The 6624-nt window shown below is 34.5% G+C and overlaps 2 long non-coding RNA genes across 8 annotated transcripts; both read left to right on the top strand.

Annotated features, from left to right (window-relative positions):
* Positions 1-532: 532 nt before the first annotated feature.
* On the top strand, positions 533-3530 carry LOC118486432. 6 transcript variants are annotated; one of them, XR_004879047.1, is made up of 10 exons: positions 533-780; positions 866-892; positions 960-1011; positions 1157-1169; positions 1321-1417; positions 2243-2393; positions 2507-2583; positions 2966-3207; positions 3317-3357; positions 3476-3530. It is a non-coding gene; the product is annotated as an uncharacterized LOC118486432 (long non-coding RNA). The 6 variants fall into 6 exon arrangements; XR_004879049.1 differs by having other exon boundaries at positions 3313-3357; positions 3476-3528; XR_004879048.1 differs by having other exon boundaries at positions 3317-3369; positions 3476-3523.
* An 87-nt stretch (positions 3531-3617) lies between these two features.
* LOC110908776 lies at positions 3618-6008 on the top strand. Of its 2 annotated transcripts, XR_002574900.2 has the most exons (5): positions 3618-3762; positions 3900-4212; positions 4298-5118; positions 5194-5387; positions 5613-6008. It is a non-coding gene; the product is annotated as an uncharacterized LOC110908776 (long non-coding RNA). The 2 variants fall into 2 exon arrangements; XR_002574898.2 differs by having other exon boundaries at positions 3900-5118.
* The last annotated feature ends 616 nt before the right edge of the window (positions 6009-6624 follow it).

Here is a 6624-nt window from a genome sequence, read left to right as displayed (position 1 = left end):
GTATTTGCCATATCCGCAATCAAGAAGTGTGTTTGAAGCCATAATTATCTCTCACGTAAAAAATGATTTACGAATAAAGTTGATCAAGATTGTGAAAGGAACGAATGAGAATTTGATTGATATTTACATCTGGTAGTAATTCGCAAATCATGGAGAACCAGTTACCATAAAATCGTGCATAGTTAGTTAATGAGATATAGATTCCAAAATTAAAATAAAATGTCAAATTACACAATTGCCCTTTTAGTGAAAATCCTTCAAACGTTCTGATTGCTTCCTAGACTTTCTAGGAAAATAAGACTTTCTACCCAACTCCTACTATATATATATATCTATACTACTTTATAAAGCATATAGGAAGGATAGAAATGGTCATTTGACACTTTACAAGTCTTTAAAGCCCATTGTACAATCATTTAAGCACAAAGGTGTTGAAAACTTCTTTTCAACACAAGCTAGGCGGGATATCTGATTTGTGGGCGGTATTTCAAAATTCAAACACGCCTCTAATCTACACGCCATTGTCAACGCATTGTCAGATCTATCTTTTCTTCATTGATCTACACGCCTCTCTCTCCTTTTCTCTTGCTTTTTCCTCTTTTTTCCTAAATCTCAGGCTTTTCCCCTCTTTGTGTTGAACACAGATGATTTGAAGAAATCCCTCTCTCTGGTGATTTTCAATTTAGGGTTTCTTGCCTCCTGTGGTATGAGCAAGATCTCACCAGATCCAACAATGGTGTGGTCTGTAAAAGTGGTCGAGGCAAGTTCCAACAACCCGAGGTAAGTCCGGCAACCTCCTTTGATTTGTTTAGGTCATGCCCTTTAGTTTTTAAATCTGATGTTTGTATCTGCTTTAAACTTGCAGATCTAGAGTTTTAATTTCAAGTCTGAGGTAAACTGTACTTTGAATCAACAGCTCTAGAGTTTTATATCTCATGTCTAAGGGTTTTATTTGACAGATCTCGTGATTCAACAGCAGGCAGCGGCTAGGGTTCTGACCATGACCACCTGGTAAGTTCAGTTCATCCAAAAGTCTTTACCGATGAAAACGGATTGTCACAAAGAACTGCAGATTTGCATTGGTTTTCCATTCCATACACTATTTTATTCATATATACAACTATGAATTAACTCCAAATTCCTCTTCTTGCTGTAGCTTGGAGCTCAGGGTACGCACTTACACTTGATTTTGATATATCTTGCTGTATTTCTTGGGAGTGAGAGGATATAGATCTTGATTGTTGTTATAAATCTTGCAAGAAAACTGTTAAATTTTGATGGTTAAGATTTTGATTCGACTCCATGTTTTTACATTTTCAGAAACCACCGGTAGAAGCTACTATCGACACCTGGAAGACGAGTACCAAAAGTTAATCAGGCGAGTGAACCCATGAGTCATAACCGACAACGAAATCAGGTAAAAACTCAACAGCTTTGCACCTTTTTGTTTCTTTTAATATTTTTTTAACAAGTTGTTAGACTTTATTTAGGGTCAAATGGGTAAATTCAAAAAGTTATATACTCAAATGGGTCAAAATGTAAGATTCGTCAAAATGTATTATTAATTCTTAAGATTTCTCAAATAAAAAGGGTCGAAACGAATCATGCGAATGACCTGTGAGTGGGTCAAAAATAGAGTTGTGTCTAGACATGGTGAGGTAGGAGGGTGGTCATGGGCCTAAACATGGAAAGTGGCGGCACGAAATATGACTTTAGGTGACTGCCTTTCAAAATGTTGATCTGTTAATTGTGTTTAGATCGATTCTGTCTGCACTTGCTTGGTTTTATATAGTATGAAAGTATTGATTTGAGAGAAAGCAATGTTACAGTGGAGTAGTTAATTATGCGAAATGTGAAATTTGTAGGTGTATTGTTATAGTTTTTTGCTTTTAAAACAACTATTAGTTGCAATAGAATCATCAATTCTTCTTGAAATATCTATTGATAAGTTTGAGATCTATTAACAACCTTTGAAATTTGATTATCTAGACTAAATAATTTTATTTACCCTTTGATATCCTGCTGTTGCAACTACAATAATGGGCGAGGTAACTAAATTCAGCTCATAAATTTTACATTTATATGCAATTAACCAAACCTTATAGCTAATTAAACATTTAATAGCGTCGCCTTTCTTAAACAGACGCCTTAAACTTCACTAATGAACTTCTGGAGCATGATAGTGTAAATAAATAACAATGGGGGTGTTGAAATAAAGTCTTATTACCTTGCATTTGAACAGAGATAAAAGCAGCTGGAAGTACATATGGAAACTTCTTTTGTGTTATAACGTTTGGTGAATCTCATGGTGGTGGAGTTGGTTGTGTGATTGATGGATGCCCCCCTCGAATCCCCCTTATAGAGGCTGATCTACAAGTAGATCTTGACAGAAGGTATTAATTATCCTACCTATCATTAGTGGCACTTAACGTAAAGCTGTTTTACATAAGAAAGACCGCTTTATATTTGAAGCTCTCTCATGTGCACCAAACTCTTTCTTATATAGGAGGCCAAGTCAAAGCCGTATCACTACACCTAGAAAAGAAACCGACACGACCCACATATATTATGGTGTTACTGAAGGTTAGTATGTAATTAACAACTCCTCACATGATTATCAGATTTTGTGGTGTAATTATCTTTTTTTAAAAAGTTTCTGTTAAGATGTTTCTCGAGACTCATGCGTGGCGTTTCTGTTAAGATGTTGCTGCACCAATTCTAATATCCAGTGTTTTTCTTTAAATGGTGATCCTCTGCATGCTAAATAAGCCTACTTGTTATCGTCTTAATGGATAAAATGACAAAAACACGATTCCGTGAAAAAGTTGGACATGTTGTAAAATGGGAGTTAATGTCTTATATATAGTTCGAAAGATAGGTAAACATATACTATATAGTTTGTTTTTATCTTTATAATCGATTTTGTAGAAAATGTTGTGAGACTGATTAACCGCTAAATAATCAGGCAAATGGCAGCAAGAATCAGTTTATCTAAACATTAAAAACAATTAGTCGGCCCGATGGGAAAAGGCGGGCTCGGATTCGGTTCGCTAAAGGATATAAATGTAAGTTTACTTTTAAAATGGTGGTGGATATACAAGAATGAAGGTAATGGTTTGTGGCAACGAACCGTGACGGCAGTTCACTTTAATCCTAAAATGCTTTGTGGCAACGAACCGTGAAGGTAATGGATATACAAGAATGAAGGTAATTGAAATTGATTTAATGTTATTTAACACATGATGTTTATGTTTCTTTTTGTTGCTTCTAAAATGCTTGGATTTTCATGTATTCTATTTGTTTTGCTGCAAGGTAGATGATTTCAGCAAGTCTGGTTTCGGCCCGAAAACTCTCATTGTATGTGATCAGGTGCTTTATGTAATAGTTAGTGTCTATGTGACAGTTTAAGTAATATGCTACATTTAATGCCTATTGTAGTATAACCTTTTTTTATTTATTTTTCTATTGATTTCAGTGTGAGAAAGGGTATCGTGTTGGCTGTTTCAAGGAGTACTAAATGGAGAACTTTAAGGCACGACAAACATTATTTTATCCATGCGCATGCTTTATATTTTTATATACATCATGCGTTTATATATTTATGGTATTAATTACAGGCATTGTCGAAAGGAGAATGGTTTTGTTGTACTGATTGCAATAAGATTCATACATCTTTAGATAACCTGGTAGCTGTTGGCTTAAGAACACTTCCAGAAACTTCTTTGGATGCCATAAAGAAGACACATGTCTTTCAATTTGAAGGTTTGTACCTTGTAACTCAGATTATTAGGGCTGGTGTCTTTATTGTAGTTAATCTTATATGGTGCAACATGGGTTTTATATCAAGGTGGCGCATGCCCTCAAATCATGCTCTTATGTCTCTTTCTTGTATGACGCAGCAAGTCCATGCTCTTGTCATGTCTCTCATTTATACTGGAACATAAATCAAGATGGTGCATGCCCTCGAATCATGGGATAGAGGTGTCCTTGTGTTGGTCCCAGGTTGCGTGCATATAAAAGACTACACTGGCAAGAGAAATTTTGTGCAGACATTCTTCCTTGCACCTCAGGAGGAGAACGGATAAATTATCTTGAATAATCTTTCACATCTCTAATGACCAGCCAGTTCATCACCATCATCATCATGTTGCTTATATGAATCCAATGATCTTGTATCTAATATACAAGTTTCAACTGCTCTTCAGGAACAAGGTCTTGTGCTTTATTTCATTTCATCGCATTATTAACATAAGTAATTAACCATAAGTATGAAGTCCTATACTCTTTGTTGTCAAAGGTGCACTAGGCGAACTTGGTGCGTGTAGGTGCTCAAGCGAGATGCAGTGATGAAAAGGGCGTCATAGTAGTCCAGTCGTAATTCTGTAAAAAATATGCAAATTTTGGTATAAATAGCTTTAGCCTATAGAAAATATCCAAAAAAAGTGGCCTAAACCTTGATCCTTGCAGGTTAGTTGGAGTGGATTTGTAGAAAGATGGAAGTTTAGGCTACTATATTACACATAAAAATGGCCAGTTTGCACTGTTCACATGTGTAGATAAATATAGGTTGATAAAAATGTGCAGAACTCTATATACACTTTCCTATAAAGGATAAAAAGTTCATTAATTTCTGAATTTTAAAATTGTTTTGGTTTTGTTTCTACTGGTGTAGAAGTTCGAAATTTACAAGCCGAACATTGATTGTTAAGTGATAAATTATTTTAGTTTTGTTTCTTTTAGAGGTGGAAAGCTATGGAGATAGGGTAGGTAGAGTAACGGGTCAAAATGGATTAGGTTGACCCAAAGTTTTTTTATGTCCAAACGCTTTTGTGCTGCGGCTTTAGATCATGTCACCTCGGTGCGCTTCTCGCTTTTGAAAACAATCTTGGTTCTCAATGCATTATTGTTTCTGGAAGTTTATATTTATATATATATTCAACCATTTCCAGAAAACGTATATACCCAAAAATTTCTATAGAACCAGGGGGGTCGAAAACATATATACTCAAAAAATTCTATGCGAAAACTACATATATAAAACTACATATGTTACTCGGATGCTGCTGGGTTGATTACGGCGAATGTGGCAAGTTTTGGTGACCTTTGATTCCTCATAAGGTAATCAACCTCAAACTCTCCTGGCAAATATTTTATCTCTTTATTATGTTTTTCTAACGATGTGTATTGGATCAGATTACAAATAATTGACCTAATGTGGAAATGTCTATGAAGTCAATGGTGGTGGTTATGCTGGTGATTATTGGCCTGATAATCGTGCTGGTGGTCGGGGCAGCTAAGTTGGTGGATGTCGATGGATGCAATGGTGGTGGTTTTGATCGAGATTGGTTAGGTTCACGAGTCTAGACGACCCTATTATTTATTTAAAAGTAAGTTTTTTGTTTAATATTATTTAATAAACATATAATTACATATATAGTATATTTAATAAGGTTTTTTTTTTTATTTTATATCTATTTGAGTTTAATATTAACTTTATTTGACTTGAATAGTCAAATGGATTGCTGACTTACAAATACTGACCCATGAGTGAGGCTTTAATGATTGCGTTTTATTAAGTTACTGATGTAATTAACTTTGTTTTTTATGACCAGTCTTTCAAAATGGATTGCTGACTTACAAATAGTGACCGATGAGTGAGGCAACCAAGGCTGGTGAAAAAGCATCAAGTAGGCGGTGACACATCACGGGAGGTGCATTTTCTAGAATCAAGGATCAAGATGGATAGAGATGATGGAAAAGGATGGGAGAATGTTGTTGATTTTAAAATAAAACTCTTGACACTACTATTTGACTCGGTTCATGTATTAGTCGGTAAGATTTTTACTTGAGTTAAGAATGTCTTCCAATGTTTTTTGTGGTTTGTTAGCAAGATCGCTTCAGTTTTAAATTGAATAATACTATGTTTGGCCACCCGTATAAGATCACTTCATGAAGTACGTTGTATCTTTGTAGGGTGAACAAATTTTAATTTGAAGTCTGGAACTGCACTATATGTCTATATGTGATGGTTGATTTTTATTTTATTTTAACTTTTTCCCGTTCATGGCTGGTTTGATGTCACAATGACTTTGAAGAATTGTGACATTTTCCCATCACAAATCACAAATAGCGTTAACTCAGGTGCATCTCTTGGTTTCTAAACGCACTGCACCAACTTTGTTTGTTGATGAAAAGTTATTTTATAACCATTAACTTGTATATTTTTAAAAATTATATCTTACTTTGAAATTCCCGATCAACGAAAAGGCATACTACTTTATATATTTTTATTTGAGTTGTAAACCATCTAGGTAGAGTTTGTCTAAATTCACATAAAACATATCATATATAAACTTTTATAAAATATTATACGAACAAGGAAACTAACTTAAGTGCAATACAATATATCACGAGATTATTAATAAACTAATAGAAAACGAATACCGTGTTGTAAATTTTATTTTGTAGTGTAACATGTTGGATTTTGAGAGTATCTTAACGGAAAATTTAGATTTTAGTTATGATTTAATTGAACTGAACCTTCTCATGCACACCTTTAGAATTACTAACAAGTGTTGTGTTTTCCCTTACATCGCGAATTTGGTTTTGGTTATGGCTCAAAAC

Source organism: Helianthus annuus, chromosome 14, assembly GCF_002127325.2.
Source record: "Helianthus annuus cultivar XRQ/B chromosome 14, HanXRQr2.0-SUNRISE, whole genome shotgun sequence".
Lineage (NCBI taxonomy): Eukaryota > Viridiplantae > Streptophyta > Magnoliopsida > Asterales > Asteraceae > Helianthus > Helianthus annuus.
This window is presented reverse-complemented; position numbering and strand designations above follow the sequence as displayed.